The sequence below is a fragment of the Vigna angularis genome, chromosome 5 (genome assembly GCF_016808095.1).
Source record: "Vigna angularis cultivar LongXiaoDou No.4 chromosome 5, ASM1680809v1, whole genome shotgun sequence".
NCBI lineage: Eukaryota > Viridiplantae > Streptophyta > Magnoliopsida > Fabales > Fabaceae > Vigna > Vigna angularis.
The window spans coordinates 12597576-12613792 of NC_068974.1; the positions used below are offsets into that span (position 1 = coordinate 12597576).

At 37.9% G+C, this 16217-nt stretch overlaps 1 pseudogene; it reads right to left on the reverse strand.

The window, feature by feature from the left end:
• Nucleotides 1-4781: 4781 nt before the first annotated feature.
• LOC108339234 (disease resistance protein Roq1-like) lies at nt 4782-11479 on the reverse strand (annotated as a pseudogene).
• Between the last annotated feature and the right edge of the window lie 4738 nt (nt 11480-16217).

Sequence of the window (16217 nt, forward strand, 5' to 3'; positions counted from 1 at the left end):
AGATGGTGGTTGCTCATATCATATTTGTTTAAGACAGATGCATGGTTTCAATTATGATTAATATGCTTGGCATGATGTTTATCAAATTTTGGAACCTTTAAGTTAAGCTGTGAGATGTTGTGCCCCAGAGTTTTTGTTATTGAATGTTATTGCTTTGGAATCATAGTTGATTTTGCCTGAGTTTCTCTATTTGAACAATTTTCTTGCTTGTTACAAATGATCAAGGCCATCTGTTCTTATGCCTTGAAAGCCAATGCCAAAATTTCAACCTAAAAATTTTAAAAAATTGTTTTATCCTTTGAACCTTGAGCCTAATGTGGAAAATAACCTTGAAATCCTTGCATTGAGTTGAGTAGAGTATGCATGTGTGGTATAGGAGAATGGTTCAAGTTTGGGGTTGTTGGGTTGTTAAAAGTAAAAAAGAGCATTGAGCAAAGTAAATAAAGCAAGAGGAAAGCAAAAGAAGAGAAGGGTAAGCTCAATGCATAAAAGTTGGGATTATGTTAAGAAGTGGTTTCTCAAGTGAAAAGTAGAAAGAGAGATTCATGTTAAATTATGAAGTAATTGTTCACTCTCTTAACTTAAGGTGCTTTGTTGTATCCAGAAAAACCAGTTTTCTTCTTAGCCCAGCCACAATACAAGCCTTAAAAAGTCCTTGTGATGATAACTTGCTTGTAAATGTGTTTGATGTGTTTAAATGAAACGCAAAGTGGAATTGTGTGACATTGTAATGGTAGAGTGAAGCAGACACCTCACTATACACCTTTGGCTTGAGTAAAACACTTTCTAAGGAATGGTTCCATGCACTATAGGATAATATTTTGCTTGGTTGTTGATCACTCATAAGGCTTTTGCATATGTTGTGTATTCTTTGTTATGTGAGCACCATAGTTGAAGCTTGATTGATTAAGACTTCATTATATCTTGACTGATCTTTCTATGATGGACAAACATGAGTGATTTACTTATCCTAGAAGAGAATGATTTTGGTGTGCTAGACCATTGTAGCATGACTATGTTGTTTGGGCTGAGTTACATTTTGCTTGAGGACAAGCAAACTTTCAAGTTTGGGGTTGTGATAACGGTTGAATTTACCGTTATTTGTGATGCTATTTTGATATTAAAATAACCCTTTTTGACTTTGAAGCTTGCTAAAACTCTTGTTTTAGTTGAATTCGATAAATAAGTGAGTAGATGTTATACTTTATGATTTTGATCACTAATTTCCTCAATTTTGTAGGTTATTGGTATGATTGGAAGAGGAGCAAAAGTATCAAGGAGTTGGAACCCAGGAGGGACAACATAAGCACCGGGAAAGAAGGCTTAAAGAAGGCTTAAGAAGGCCCGTAGGGCGCCTAGTTTCTCTCTTTAGGGGACCTCAACGTCAAAAGTCTCGCAAGTGTGTCTAGTTGCCCCATTTGGGGCGTTGAGCACCACTCACCTCGTAAGCACACTTGGGCGCCCTTAGTAGGGACATTGAGCGCCAGTTACATGCATCGCAGGACGCTTGCTTGCCCTCATTTGGGGCGCTCAGTGCCAACCTTCTCGCAAGCTCTCTTGGTTGCCCCACTTAGTGCACTGAGCGCTAGCGACGTTGGCCCATGATCCAATTTTGATCTATTTAAGGACTTGCACGCCCTAGGGTTGGTATCTTTTGATGGCTGAAGCTCAGAAACACACTTTTCGACCCTTTGGAGCAGAATTAAGGATGCAGGAGCTCTCCCCTTATCTTTTTAGGGTTTCTATCTCATTTTCATTTTTCCATTATACTCCAAGGTTCTCCATGACGATGAAGAACTAAACTCATTTGTTGTTGGAGAAGATGTAACCTCTAAACTTTCATGTCTTTGAATATGATTTAATCATTTTATGCTTCTTTCATTGAATGTTAGTGATTTTCTTCTATTCGTAATGCTAATCATGTTTTGGCCATTCATAGTTTGATGTTTGATTTGTCTGAGTATTGGGAAATATCTTACGATTCATGGTCTGAAGAATTTCACCTGAAAGGACTATTGCCTAAGCATAGAGATAGAATGTTTGGTTGTCTTAAGCTTCTCTTCGTAATGCAGAATTGATTATTAGGGATGCAAGGGATTATGGTCTAATAATTAATAAGGGTAGGCTTTTTAAGCCGAGGGATTGGGTGCTAAGTAATTTAGAAAGTGACATTAACATTCCAATGAAGAAGATGAGTTCTTATATGCATGAAAGTAAAGAAGGTGAAATCTAAACCCCAACAACATAATCATCTCATATCATCAACACCATCCATTCATTTGTGTTTTAGCCTCAATTGATGAATTTGCATTCATATTTACTTTATTGTATTTGCATTTGCATTTACTTCTAGGATATGATACCTGGTCTTACCATTTTATATTACTTGATACGATTTGATACACTCTCCAAGAAGTTAACAATTTGTCGAACAAAACTTGTAGACCATATTCAGGATGAAATCCACGAAAGTTTAGAACTTCCTTGATATATTTCTCATCATGAGAGCATATAGCAAATGCAATATCCAAAAATATTTCTTTGTCTCTTTCATCCAGCTGATCAAAACTTATACGCAAAACATCCATAATATTTTTACTTTTATTTTCTTCTAGCCTGGCCAATGCACTTTCTCATTGTGAGACATTTCGACAAATAAAGATGACCCAATTACTTTAATTGCCAAGGGATGGCCTTGAGCATGAAATAGTACATCCCGTGCCAACTTTTCATAACCACTCAAAATATAAGTAACTTTGAATGCATTTGTACAAAACAGCTGCATAGCATTATCTTTATTCAACGGCTAGACTTGGTAAATGTCATCTACTCCAAGCGTCCTCAATATATGTTCATCCCTAGAAACTACGATGATTCTACTCCCCCACCTAAGCATTCACGCAACAAAGTGTCTCTGTTCCCTGTAAACATCCTTACCTTGTTCAACTTCATCAATGTTGTCTAGAACTACAAGTTCCCTAACATTGTGCAGCCTAGACCACATTAAACATGTTCCCTCAAAAGAATTTGAAAGATTTTTCTCATTTAGAAACTGAGAAATTAACTACTTTTGTACACCTAATGAACTTGGATCTCAATATATTTTATTTACATCATGAATAAAACAGTGAAAATCATATTGATGATAGATTCTTTCATATAAAGCTCAAGCAAGAGTAGTCTTCCCTATGCCACCCATCCCATTGATTCCAATAACTCGAACATTATTAATTGATTCAAGTCTATGCTCTATCACAACTAGTTCATCCTTTGGAAGACTACAAATTTTGGGACCAAAAGTATTTGTTACGTTTTGAACAATTTCATCAATTTGTGCATATTGTGACCTGAAATTTTAAATGAAATGTAGGAAAATCACCCAATAGAACCTAAACAAGTATATGCATTTATAGGACAAAATAATGTATAACGTAAAAGATTTTAACTTCCAAACTATCACTTTCGTCATTTGGACTCAATTTGCATGTTTCCTCCTAAACCTCTGTTTTTACATAATAACACAAGTTAAATCATGGCTACCATAAAGAAAGTCCTAGAATCCATCCAAATGTATTGTAATTAGTCTACAAGAAAAATAACTTTAAAGATGCATAATGTACTGAATAATTTGATATTAATAATTGACATTATAATGGCATGGTCATTTGAGGTATCAAATTGACGCATGATCCATGTATTAGCTCCAATCCAATCCTAAATAAGTTTTCGTATTATTAGTCCATAAATAAGAGATCTTAAAAGCCTAAGCTCCCAAAACAACCTTTTCTAAAAGTGGGTTAGGCTCGTGAATAAATTGAGTTTAATTTTATTATAAGACTTTAATTAATTATTAAATACAAGATCTTGACATTCCCCACCTTTAATTATGTGGATTAGGCCAAATTGACAGTTGACATACAACCTGAGCTTTTGGGAAGCACTTCCAAATATCAATAAAGCTAGATCTGTCACCCAAAATTTATCCAGGTTACCTACACTTCTCAAGAATTAATACATTACCTTATATAAGCTATCTTTAAATTGCTAAACCTCCCTCCCAAACTCATACCAATACCTAGAGCTTTCAAAATGGATCACAACCCGCGGGCCAATCCAGCCCACTACAAGTTCGGGCCGGGTTGGATTTGAAAAAGTTGTATTTTGTTTATGCGAGTCAGATTTCAATCCAACTCATTTAAACCCAGCTCATGCAGGTTGTTCGTGGTGGGCCGGGTTGACCCACCAACCACCTACCTAATTTTATTTTATTAAAATCTAATTTTAATTTTAATTTTATAAAAAACTATTTATTAATTTTTTTTGCTTAAAAAAATTATTTAAGTTCCTTATTTTCAAAATTAATTAAACACCCATGTTGGGAGTGAAATTTGGGAGTGAAATTTGTTTAGATTTGAATTATAGAAAGTTTGTAATTTTTTTTATTTTTAAAAAATTGTAATTAAGTGAGTTAGTGAGCCAACCCATTTACCCACCAACCCGCGGTAGGTCGAGCCGGGTTCGAATTTTTCTAGCTCGCAAATAAATGAGCCAGATTAGGTTGGCTCACTAAGTGACCAACCTGTGGTGGGTTAGGCTGGGTCGGGCCGGGTGGCCCGTTTTGACAGCTCTACCAATAACACACATCAACCATTGTTTTCCATTTTTCCTAAATTCCTAAATTCTCTGAACCCTAGTCTAGAAAGGGATAATGAATATTTCAAAAAACAACAGGACATAGTAAATGTATAATTGTGATAAATCTTGAAACGGGAAAGGATTACTCACTTATTTCAAATATCCCAACCAGAGAGATTGGCCACTTGTGTGAGAGCTTCTCTCCATCTCTCAACTTCCTCCATCTTCGCTTTGTCTTCTCTGAATCTCATTTCATATTCTGAAAATGCTTTCTCATAATATTCACTTTGTTTGCGCACAACCGAAGGATCAATGTCATAAAAGACAGGTATAACAAGTCTTGGCCAAGTTTCAACGCAGTTACGTATCTCTGCCAGTTCACGCAAGCACCAAGTGGAGGAAGCATAGTTCTTTGAAAAGACAACAATAAAAAGTCGAGAGCCTTAAATGGCATGCAGAAGCTCGGGTGCTATGGATTTAACTTTGTTGAGATCTTCTGTTATGCAAGGCCCTTTGGATGAGGGTGCTATGCCCAAAAGATTGGTAAAAAGACCAGCTGGGTGGTCTGATTTCATTCATCACTAATATATTCCATTTTAATTGTTTTTGTTGGTACCTCATGTTTTAGAAGAAGTTGGTTATGGTTTTTGTTAGTGTTTTATTTGGCCCGTGTGCCACCTGTCCTAGGGGAATCTTTGGAGTAACTATTTTAATTGTTGTATTGTGCATTGGAAGGGTAGGAAAATATATTTCATTCTCTTATCTTAACTTTCTTAGGAGGTAACCTGACCTTGAATTCAGGGTTCCCTATTTCATCTTTTAACATTTGGTGCTCTCGTTACGTTCTCTTCCATGGCAGACAACACGCGCCTTAAAATCCTTTCTGATAAGCTTGATGAAATGCTCTCACATATGTCAATCTTTTCCACCCAAATGACCGATATGCACACTCGTCTTTCTCACTTGGAATCTCCTTCATCCCCTCCATCATTCCATTCCATTGCCAACACACCTTCACAGCGTAATTTCTTGAAGCTGGATGTACCCCGCTTTAAAGGTATTGATCCTGTTGGATGGATTTTTAAGATCACCCAATTCTTCGACTACCATAACACACATGAAGAGGAACATATCCCTGTTGCATCTTTCTATCTTGATGGGGCGACTTTGACATGGTTTCAATGGATGTATCGTAATGACCAAATTCTTTCCTAGACTCACTTGTTGCAAGCTCTCGAGGCCAGATTTGCTCCCACCACCTTTGAAGACCCAACGGGTAAGCTCTTTAAGCTTTCTCAGACATCTTCTATTTCTGCTTACCTCAATGAATTTGAGACCACTACAAATCGCGTGAATGGGCTGTCACCACCCTTCCTCTTGAGTTGTTTCCTCTCCGGCCTCAAGTCAGAAATCCGCCGTGTTGTGGTGGCTCAACAACCACAGACGTTGTCGTTAGCGGTGGGTTTGGCTCGGTTACTAGAAGAGAAATTATGGGATCTTTCTAGGGTTCAACGCGTTAAACCACTCTCATCCTGGCCCTCTTCATCTCCTACGCGCACTATTCCCACTCCTATTTAGCAACCACCACTGAAACCTCTTCCTCCCATTTTACCTTCTCCATCTCCAAAAACTCGTTATCGTCAGTTGACGGAGACAGAGATGGAGGACCCCGTGAGAAGGGGCTTTTCTTTAATTATGATAAAAAATACTCATCGATTCCTTCTTCTTATCGCTGAAGAGGATGACTCAACGGGTGGGTTGGTCTCAGATCCAACGAGTTTGGATCCTGATGCGAATGGATGAGCAGCCCATATAGCCCATGGACTTATTGGACTTACCAGCCTAAATCAGTTTACATGCATTGTCCAAAACCTGATTCGTGTGTTGGTGGATGGAGGTAGCACCCATAATTTCATTCAAAAGGAAGTGGCAATTCGTTTGGGCCTGACCCAATCACCCACCACATTTCTCAAAGTATTGGTTGGGAGTGGCGAAGAGTTGGCTTGTACTACGGTGTGTCCTACAGTGGAGTTGTTAATTCAGGGGCATTCCTTTCACATAGACTTGTATGTGCTAGATATGGGGGGATCTGATGTTGTCCTTGGGGCCCAATGGTTAAAGAAATTAGGGCCCATATTAATGGATTACCAAGCACTCATTATGAAATTTGTTTTTAATCAATCTATCATTGAACTTAGAGGCGATTCTAGACGTGTTGCTCGTTCAGATCCTACAGCCCAACTTTTCTCTTTAGAAGTTCGACCAGCTTCTACACACTGCTCTCTTCCTGTACATTCTGATCCCAGAGTACAGAAATTAATCACTTCATTCTCATCCTTATTTTCTGAGCCTACAATTTTGTCCCCATCACGTGGAACTGATCACGCCATTCCTCTCTTCCGTAATTCTCGTGTTGTCAATGTTAGGCCTTACAAGTATCCTCACTCTAAGAAATTGGAAATAGAGAAGCAGGTTTCCAAAATGCTTGCATCAAGGTGGATACAGCCAAGTTCAAGTCCGTTCTCTTCCCTTGTTCTCCTTTTGAAAAAGAAGGACGGCTCGTGGTAGATGTGTGTGGATTATCACGCTTTGAATGCCATCAATGTCAAGGACCGATTTCCACTTCCCACTATCGATGAGTTGTTGGATGAGCTGGGATCTGCATGATGCTTTTCGAAATTAGATCTCACCTCTAGGTTCCACCAAATTCGCCTCCAACCCACTGATGTCCTCAAAACGGCCTTCCGAACACACGATGGTCATTATGAGTATTGTGTAATGCCCTTCAGTTTGTGCAACACTCCAGCCACATTCTAATCTACTATGAATGATATCTTCAAGCCCTTGTTACGTAAGACCGTTATTATTTTTTTTATGATATTTTGGTCTTCAATGCCAATTTTGCCCAGCATATGTCACATCTTCATCAGGTATTTGACATACTTGAACGCAATCAGTTCTATTTGCAACCTTAGAAGTGTTCCTTTTTCCAATCACAGATCACCTATTTGGGGGCACGTTGTAGCTGAAGGGGGTGTGTCTCCAAACCCTGCAAAAATCCAAGCTATGGTTTAGTGGCCTAGTCCCTCTTGCACTAAGGGATTGCATGGATTCTTGGGATTAACAGGGTTTTATTGCAAGTTCGTACGTGGTTATGCAGCAATCGCACAACCCTTGACAGACCTTCTCAAGAAAGGAAATTTCGCATGGTCTTCCACAGCTCAACAAGCATTTGATACACCGAAATCCGCTATGACTAGTACTACTATTTTGCCATTGCCTGATTTCTCTAAAAAAATATATGTGCAAACAGATGCCTCTAGATCAGCGATGGGTGCAGTATTAACTCAAGACAATCATTTGATTGCCTATTTCAGTAAAGTGTTATGCCCTCGTTTATCCAAGTCCTCTGCTTATGTTTGAGAAATTCATGCCATTACGAGTGTTGTGAAAATGTGGCGTTAATACTTGTTGGGCCATTTCTTTATCATTCAGACTAATCAGAGGAGCTTGAAAGAGTTATTGACTCAAATTAGTCAGACGCCAGAACAACAACATTATCTTGTTAAGTTACTCGGTTATGATTATGAAATTCAGTACAAACCAGGGAAGCTTAACATAGTGGCATATGCTCTTTCAAGATCTGATTACCTTACACAGGGTGAGATGCTCATGCTCACTATCCCTCAATTTTTGTTCTTGCGTGACTTAAAGGAATCACAGTTACTGGACCCAAATTTCATCCTCATGAGGGATAAATATCTCTCAGATCCTTCTTCGTATCCTCATTTCAATTGGAATGGTGAATTGCTTATTTACCGTGGAAAAATTTGGTTTACCGACAAGTCTAAATTCATTTCCTTGTTGTTAAGAGAGTTCAATGAAACACCTATTGGAGGTCATGATGGGGTCAACAAAACTCTAAAACGGTTGAGTGCAAATTTTTATTAGGAGTCTATGGCCAAGGACGTTAAGGCGTTTGTATCTCAGTGCAACGTTTGTCAGCAAATTAAGTATAGTACTAACCATCTTAGAGGCCATCTACATCTGTTACGCATCCCGACGGGTGTTTGGGAAGACATTTCTCTAGATTTTGTAACTGGTCTCCCTCCTTCTAATGGTTACACAATGTTATTGGTGGTAGTGGATCATTTCTCAAAGGTTGTCCATTTGGGCACTCTACATTCAGGCTTCACAGCTTAAAAGGTAGCAGAGTTGTTTGTCACTTTGGTTTGCAAACACCACGGGTTGCCAAAAAGTATAGTTTCGGATGGAGATCCGATTCATTAACCGTTTCTGGTGTGATTTGTTCGAGTTCAACGACACCCTTCTCCGCATGAGCTCTTCTTACCATCCTCAAACGGATGGATAGACCGAAGTCTGAATCGCACCATTGAGAAATATCTAAGACCCTTTGTCCACAACAAACTTAATTGTTAAAATCGAATGGCTCAATTTCTCACACCAAGAGGGGGAGGGGTGAATTGGTGAAGAATAAAAAATAAAACTTTCAAAATCTTTTTCACCAAAAGAGATGCTTTTAAACTTTTCTTGAAATATGCAAGTTAAAAGATTCTTAGTGCAGCGGAAATTTAATCAAATGAGTCGATCGAATGTAAAAGAGTAGGGATAAGAAAGATCAAACACTGAGTTTTTATACTGGTTCGGCCAAGCCTACATCCAGTGTCCTTCCAACCACAGGAACGCAGCACGTCCTTCTTCCTGTAATCACAACAGGGAAGTCAACCCAATCTTCAGCAGATTGTAGAACCTGATCTTGCAGTAGACACCCAAATATGTAGATAGATCAGACTTTTAAACTCAACAACCTTCAAGAAATTACAAGCAGTTGACCACCCCGGTCAATCTTGTTTTCTTGGAGCTTTTTCTCTTTCTGTAAGAATCAAACTTTCTGCAAAAGAATATGAAAATGTCAGAATCACAAAAGTTTTTATAGAAATCAAATTCGCGTCAATCTATAGTATAACACATCTCTGACGCATTTTAATCGACTAAGCTACTAATGCAGTCGAATATAACAATTCAGTTATAACAGTTAGTAGCAATCAAAGCAATTAATTGAATTCACAATTAAAGCAGTCGAATAACATTTAATGCTTGGTCAACACATTTAAAAATATAGTCGTTGTGACAGTTATATCAAGCATTAATAGATTTCAAAACAGTAACAAACTTAATCGAATACAATCGATTATGCAACAATGTTAAGCAAAGTTTTGAAAACTTTTCTCTTTGAAAAAATCTCACACCACACTTGAAAAAAGTTTGTGCAAAGACACGAGTTTTAATCGATTCAACCCATAATGAAATCAGCTTAAAACTGTTGTTTTGCCACACAATTAAAATTCAACATTAGTGCTTGTGATTTTTCTCATCCAAAAACATGTGTCATGCATTCATGTATAAAATCACATATATAACATAGTGAAATGCAATGAACAACACAACAACAACACAATCATGTTCTCATATACGCATATAACACGTAAGCATAGAACATGTAACACATAATTCACATATGTTATTAATTATGCGTTGTCATCATCAAAAACTCAAATACTACAAAGATTGTGGGTTCAACTAAACCAGTGTTCCCCCTATTACCAATCTCAACACTAATCATTGGTTCAAATACCTTCCCTGGGCAGAATACCATTACAATACTTCAATTCACTCTGGGTCTGGATTGACTCCATTTGAAGTGGTTTATGGCAAGCCACCACCATCTATACTAGCGTACATTGAAGGCACTTCTTCTAATGTAGGTTGTGATTCTGTGCTTACATCCCATGAGGAGATTTATGCACTTCTCAAAGCCAATTTGTTGAAGGCACAAATCAGAATGAAGAAGCTTGCAGATTCGAAGCGTAGGGATTTGAAATTTGAGGTTGGCTCATGCATGGGTGTATCTGAAACTTTAGTCGTACATACAAGTTTTAGTTTCTAGACACATGTATCATAAACTAGCTAAGCGCTTCTATGGTCCTTTTAAAGTGCTTGAACGTATTGGACTAGTCGCATACAAGATTGAACTTCCGCCATAGTCTAAGATACAATGTATTTCACTGTTCTATGTTGAAGTGTCATGAGGGACCTGTTCCTCCAAGTATTGACCATCTTCCTCCTGAGTCTATGGAAAACAACCCCCTTGTCACTCCATTGGCTATTTTGGATTTTAAGACAGTACCTATGGATGGTGTTCCCACTCGTTTTGCCTTGGTTCAATGGAACAGGTTGTCTTCAGATGACACATCGTGGGAAAAATGGTAGAAACTCAAATCATTGTATGACTTTGAGGATAAAGTCCTTGTAGAAGGGGATGGTATTGTTGTACAAGGCCCTTTGGATGAGGGTGTTAGGCCCAAAAGATTGGTAGAAAAACCAGCTGGGTCGTCTGATTTCATTCATCACTAATATATTCCATTTTATTTGTTTCTGTTGGTTCCTGATGTTCTAGAAGAAGTTGGTTATGGTTTTTGTTACTGTTTTATTTGGCCTGTGTGCCACACCTGTCTTAGGGGAATCTTTGGAGTAACTATTTTAATTGTTGTACTGTGCATTGGAAAGGTAGGAAAATATATTTCATTCTCTTCTCTTAACTTTCTTAGGAGGTAACCTGACCTCGAATTCAGGGTTCCCTGTTTCATCTTTTAACATCTTCATCATCTTTGAAGGCATCGATGCCTTTTCTACGGAGAGCTTCAAAGAGAAAATCAGTGAAGTTGTTGCCTATGTCTTCACCACGGAAGCTCACAAATACGTCATATGTGTTAATTGCATGAGATGAAGAAGTGATGTATTGGACGATGGCATTAGAAGACATTAGTAAGAACCAAAGTTGTTGAGAGAGAATTACTGTGAAAATGGAAAGCAAACACTAAAGAAATATAAATACACCCAAGTGTTTGTGGGAGAAATTCCAAAGCTAAACTCCAAATTCGCGTTTCATTTCCAGCCTCTTTTTATGAAGATCATATAAATTATATAAAAGCTCTTATTTGTGATTTTGGTTTCTTTCGTTGAAGCTTCTCCCACGTATCGATGTGTTTTCTTAGTCAAAATGGCTCATGTTGGGTTCGCGTGAAACGGAGAACAGCAAAACCAGATGCAAAGAAGATAGAACAAGAGAGTAAAAGAAAGAGAGAATAATGATTTGAATAATACTTCGAGCTTGAAAAAACCTTACAAACTGCAAAGACATGCTACAATATATAGTCAGTCAAAGCAACTGTAACAAACACAACAAAATGATCGAACGATTATTAACAGTAGAAGGCCAACACAGGCCGAGCACTAGCTAAAGCCCGAACGGTCACACACAATAAGACCGAACAGACATAAAGAGACCGAACGGTCTAAAACCAAAAGTTGAGTCTAACAACAAATCTCCACCTAGACTCGATTATTACAAGAAAAACAAACCAAACAGTAAACAATTACAAACTGAACGGTACAAAACCAATCCTGGACAAAAACTTCAAAAATTTCTCCTTTGTAAGCGGCTTAGTTAGCATATCTGCAGGGTTGTCTTCAGATGCAATTTTGCAGATTTGGACAGCACCGAATTCTACAATGCTCTTGACAAATTGCAGCTTGACATCAATATGCTTTGTTCTTGAATGCTATATTTGATGGTTGGCCAAATGTAGGGCTCTTTGATTGTCACAATGAACACGGGCAGACTTTTGATCAATCCCCAATTCCTAAATCAAGCCTTTTAACCAAAGTACCTCCTTTACCCCTTCAGCAAGAGCACAATATTCTGCTTTAGTGGTTCAAAGGGAAACAATTGATTACAATGTAGACTTCCAGCTAACAGTAGTTCCAAATATAGTAAACACATATCCCGAACGGGACTTTCTTGTGTCCATACACCCGACAAATTCTGAATCTACAAATCCTTCAATAAAACCTCCACCTGGAAAGTTATTTTGAAAGAGTGATCCAGTATCCAGAGACCCCCTTATGTATCTAAGCATCCACTTCAAAGCTTCCTAGTGGATTTCTCCAGGATCAACCATAAATCGATTGAGAACACTTACTCCATGCGCCAAGCCAGGTCTAGTGTAGATCATGCCATACATGATGCTCCCAATCCCACTTGAAAACGGAACAGACTCCATCTTTCTCCTCTCATTCTTGGTCTCCGGGCATTGCTCTTTGGTGAGTTTCAAGTGTTGACCGATCGGTGTGCCAGCAGGTTTGGATTGAGACATCCGATACCTTGAAACCACCTTCTGCAAGTAATTCTTTTGAGACAAAAACACATTTCCCCCCAGTTTATATCTCTTTATATCAATGCCCAAGATCCGCCTTGCTTCCCCTAGCTCCTTCATCTCGAAAGCACCACTCAATTTCGCTTTTAACTCATGAATCATGCACCCGTCATTGCTGGCAATGAGAATATCATCCAAATATAGTAGAAAATACATTACCTCACTGTCACGATTCAGAGTATACACACAGTCATCATAATTGCACCGCTTGAAGTTCATCTTTATCAAGAAATCATCAAATTTCTTGTACCATTGCCTTGGACTTTGCTTCAAGCCGTATAAAGACTTCTACAACAGGCACACCCTATCATCCAAAGCAAATCCCTCCGACTACTTCATATAAATGATTTCCTCCAAATCTCCATGCAGAAACGCATTTCTCACATCCAATTGTTCCAGGTGCAAATTGCGATGAGTAACTATAGCCATTAGAACTCTAACCGAACAGTGCTTTACCAAAGGAGCAAAAATCTCATGATAATATATATCTTCGATCTGGGTGAAGCCTTTTGCAACAATTCTCGCTTTGTACCTTGCTTTCTCACCTCTTGGTATAGCTTCCTTTTTTCTTAAAGATCCATTTAGAACCTACGACCTTCTTACCCTTTGGCATATCCACCAATCTCAAGGTGTTATTCTTCCTTAAAGCCTCAAGCTTTTACTTCATAGCGCCCTACCAAAGATGCTGATCGCTGATGTCAAGAGCCTCCTTGTAACTTCTCGGTTCACCCGAGATTTCAAGATCTTCAACAGCATTCAAGGCGTGGCAAATTAGATCTGCCTCTCCAAACCATTTGATTGGCTTAGAGATTCTCCTTTCCCTATCACGAACAAGCTGATAATTTCTCAATTCAACATCAGCCCCTCTTGAGTGACTCACATCACCAGACATTCCATCTATATCATCACCAAGATCTGTGATAGACTCTCTTGGAACTCCACCAGTTCGGTTCTCAGCTAATGACCGAATGGCTTCATCTTGAACTTCACCCGTTCGGTCTTTCTCAGTCAATGACCGAACGACTTCATTAGTAGACTGCTCCACCTCAATGAGAGTCTTCTTCTCACATTCAGGACTTTCAGCATGCATTGCCATTCTTGTCTCATCAACAACGACATATCTACTAATGATCAATTTTGAAGGTTTATTATCCAACCTCCACAACCTGTATCCCTTAACTCCTTCAGCATATCCAAGGAATACACTTTTCACCACCCGGGCCTCTAACTTATCCCCTTTGACATGCGCAAACGCCAAAGAACCAAGTTTGAGTAATTTGTCGGTTGTCCACTCCAAACTTCCATTGGTGTTTTATGATTGAGAGCCGAAGACGGACTCCTGTTGATTAGGTATATTGTCGTATTGGGCGCCTCTCCCCAGAAAGCTTTTGACAACCCCGATCCAAGCAACATGCACTGAACCCTCTCCAGAATTGTTATATTCATCCTTTCAGCCAAACCGTTCTGTTGAGGAGTTCCCACTACAGTCCTATGCCTCTTGATCCCTTTAACCTTGTAGAACTCATTAAATTCCTTTGAAACAAACTCCAGACCATTGTTAGTTCTCAGACATTTCAACTTACACCCCAATTGATTCTCGGTCTGTGTATGCCACTCCTTGAACCTTTGAAACATTTCAGACTTATTTTTCAGAATGTAGATCTACACTCTTCTTGAAAAATCATCAATTATACTCAAGCAATATGCTCCTCCACCATGAGTTTGAGTTCTTGCAGGCCCTCACAAGTCAGCATGAGCATACTCAAATAGCAGAGCAACACATTTCCAAGCTCCTTTTGCTCCAGACTCTCAAAGAACTCCTTCACCGAGCACATTGATGAGTGCATATTTATGCCCACATTTATGCTTTAAAATTAAAATTTTTGATGAAATTCATGTGCTTGAATGATTGATTTAAAGAGGATTGTGATGATTAGAATTTTTGGGTTTGGGAATAAAAAGAGACTTAAAAAGTGATTTTTATTTGCATAAATTATTCTTGGATGTTATAATATTTATCTGTGCAGCTGAAATTGAAACTTTATTGGTCCAAATTGCAAATTAAGGCCAAAATAAGATTTTATTTGAAATCCTAATTGGGTGAGAAAGAGGGTTGGCACGTGGCAAGCTCTCATTGGTCGCGCCCTTCCTCAGTCAAAGCTGGTAAAAGTTGGTCAAACAGGGGTTTTGGTGCAATTTTAGAGAATTCTGAAGGGGCTAAAGTGCAAATAGAGGAAATTTCAGGGTATTTGTGCAATTTTGGAAAGTCAGAAAATCTAAAAGATAAAATTCAGTTGTTGAATTTAATTTGGGAATATCAACAGAAAATATCTTCCAAATAATTTTATCATTATCTAAATCTTTTAGTTATTTGGAAGATATAGGATATAAGATAATTGAGTTAATATCTATCAAATATTCTTTAAAACTGATTTAATCTAATGAATATTTGAAAGATATAATATATCAACAGAAAATATCTTATCAACAAACTATTCACAGTCCAAGCCCAATCAAGCCTATATAAAGAGACCCAAGGGAGGCAAAAAAAGGGGACTTCACTGAATTCATTCATTCTCTCATACTCCTCTCACTTTTCTTTCATCTTGTATTCAACTCCATTCATGGAGAGCTAAGCATCTAGGGCTATTCTGCTGTAATTCCATGATGGATTCTGAGGTTACGTTCAGTTAATGCAATTGTTTATTTTGATTATCGATTTAAGTTGTTCTCTCTCTATGTCTTTCATCTCTCTATCTTGTTAAAAGTAAAGATTTTTGCATCATAATGTGTTTGAATCTACATGCATAATGATTATATGAGTTCTAGGGTTTCTAGGTTTAATTGAGAATCTACTTTGATTTAATTTAGGAACTTTCATATGATTAAATGGTTTTTACTATCAATTGAGAATGTACTTTGGTTGGTAGTAATAATTTCAACTATAATTAATTGAGAATTTACTTTGATTGATTAACTTTTAACTTGGTTAGGAGATTTAAGAATAGACATGATTAAACACAATAGAATTTGATTGAGAATGTACTTTGGTTGAATTTATTGTGAATAATCTAGAAAGGTTTTGCATTTGATTGAGAATTTACTTTGGTTAAATGCATGATCGCCCTCGAATTAATTAAGAATGTACTTTAATTAATTTGAAACTTAAACAATAATCAATTGAACAATTATCCGTGAATAACCGATGATGAATCTATCTTGGAAAAGTAGTGGAATTAGCCTATTTCATCGTAACTGTTTTTAAGTTTCTTATTTGTTCTTTAA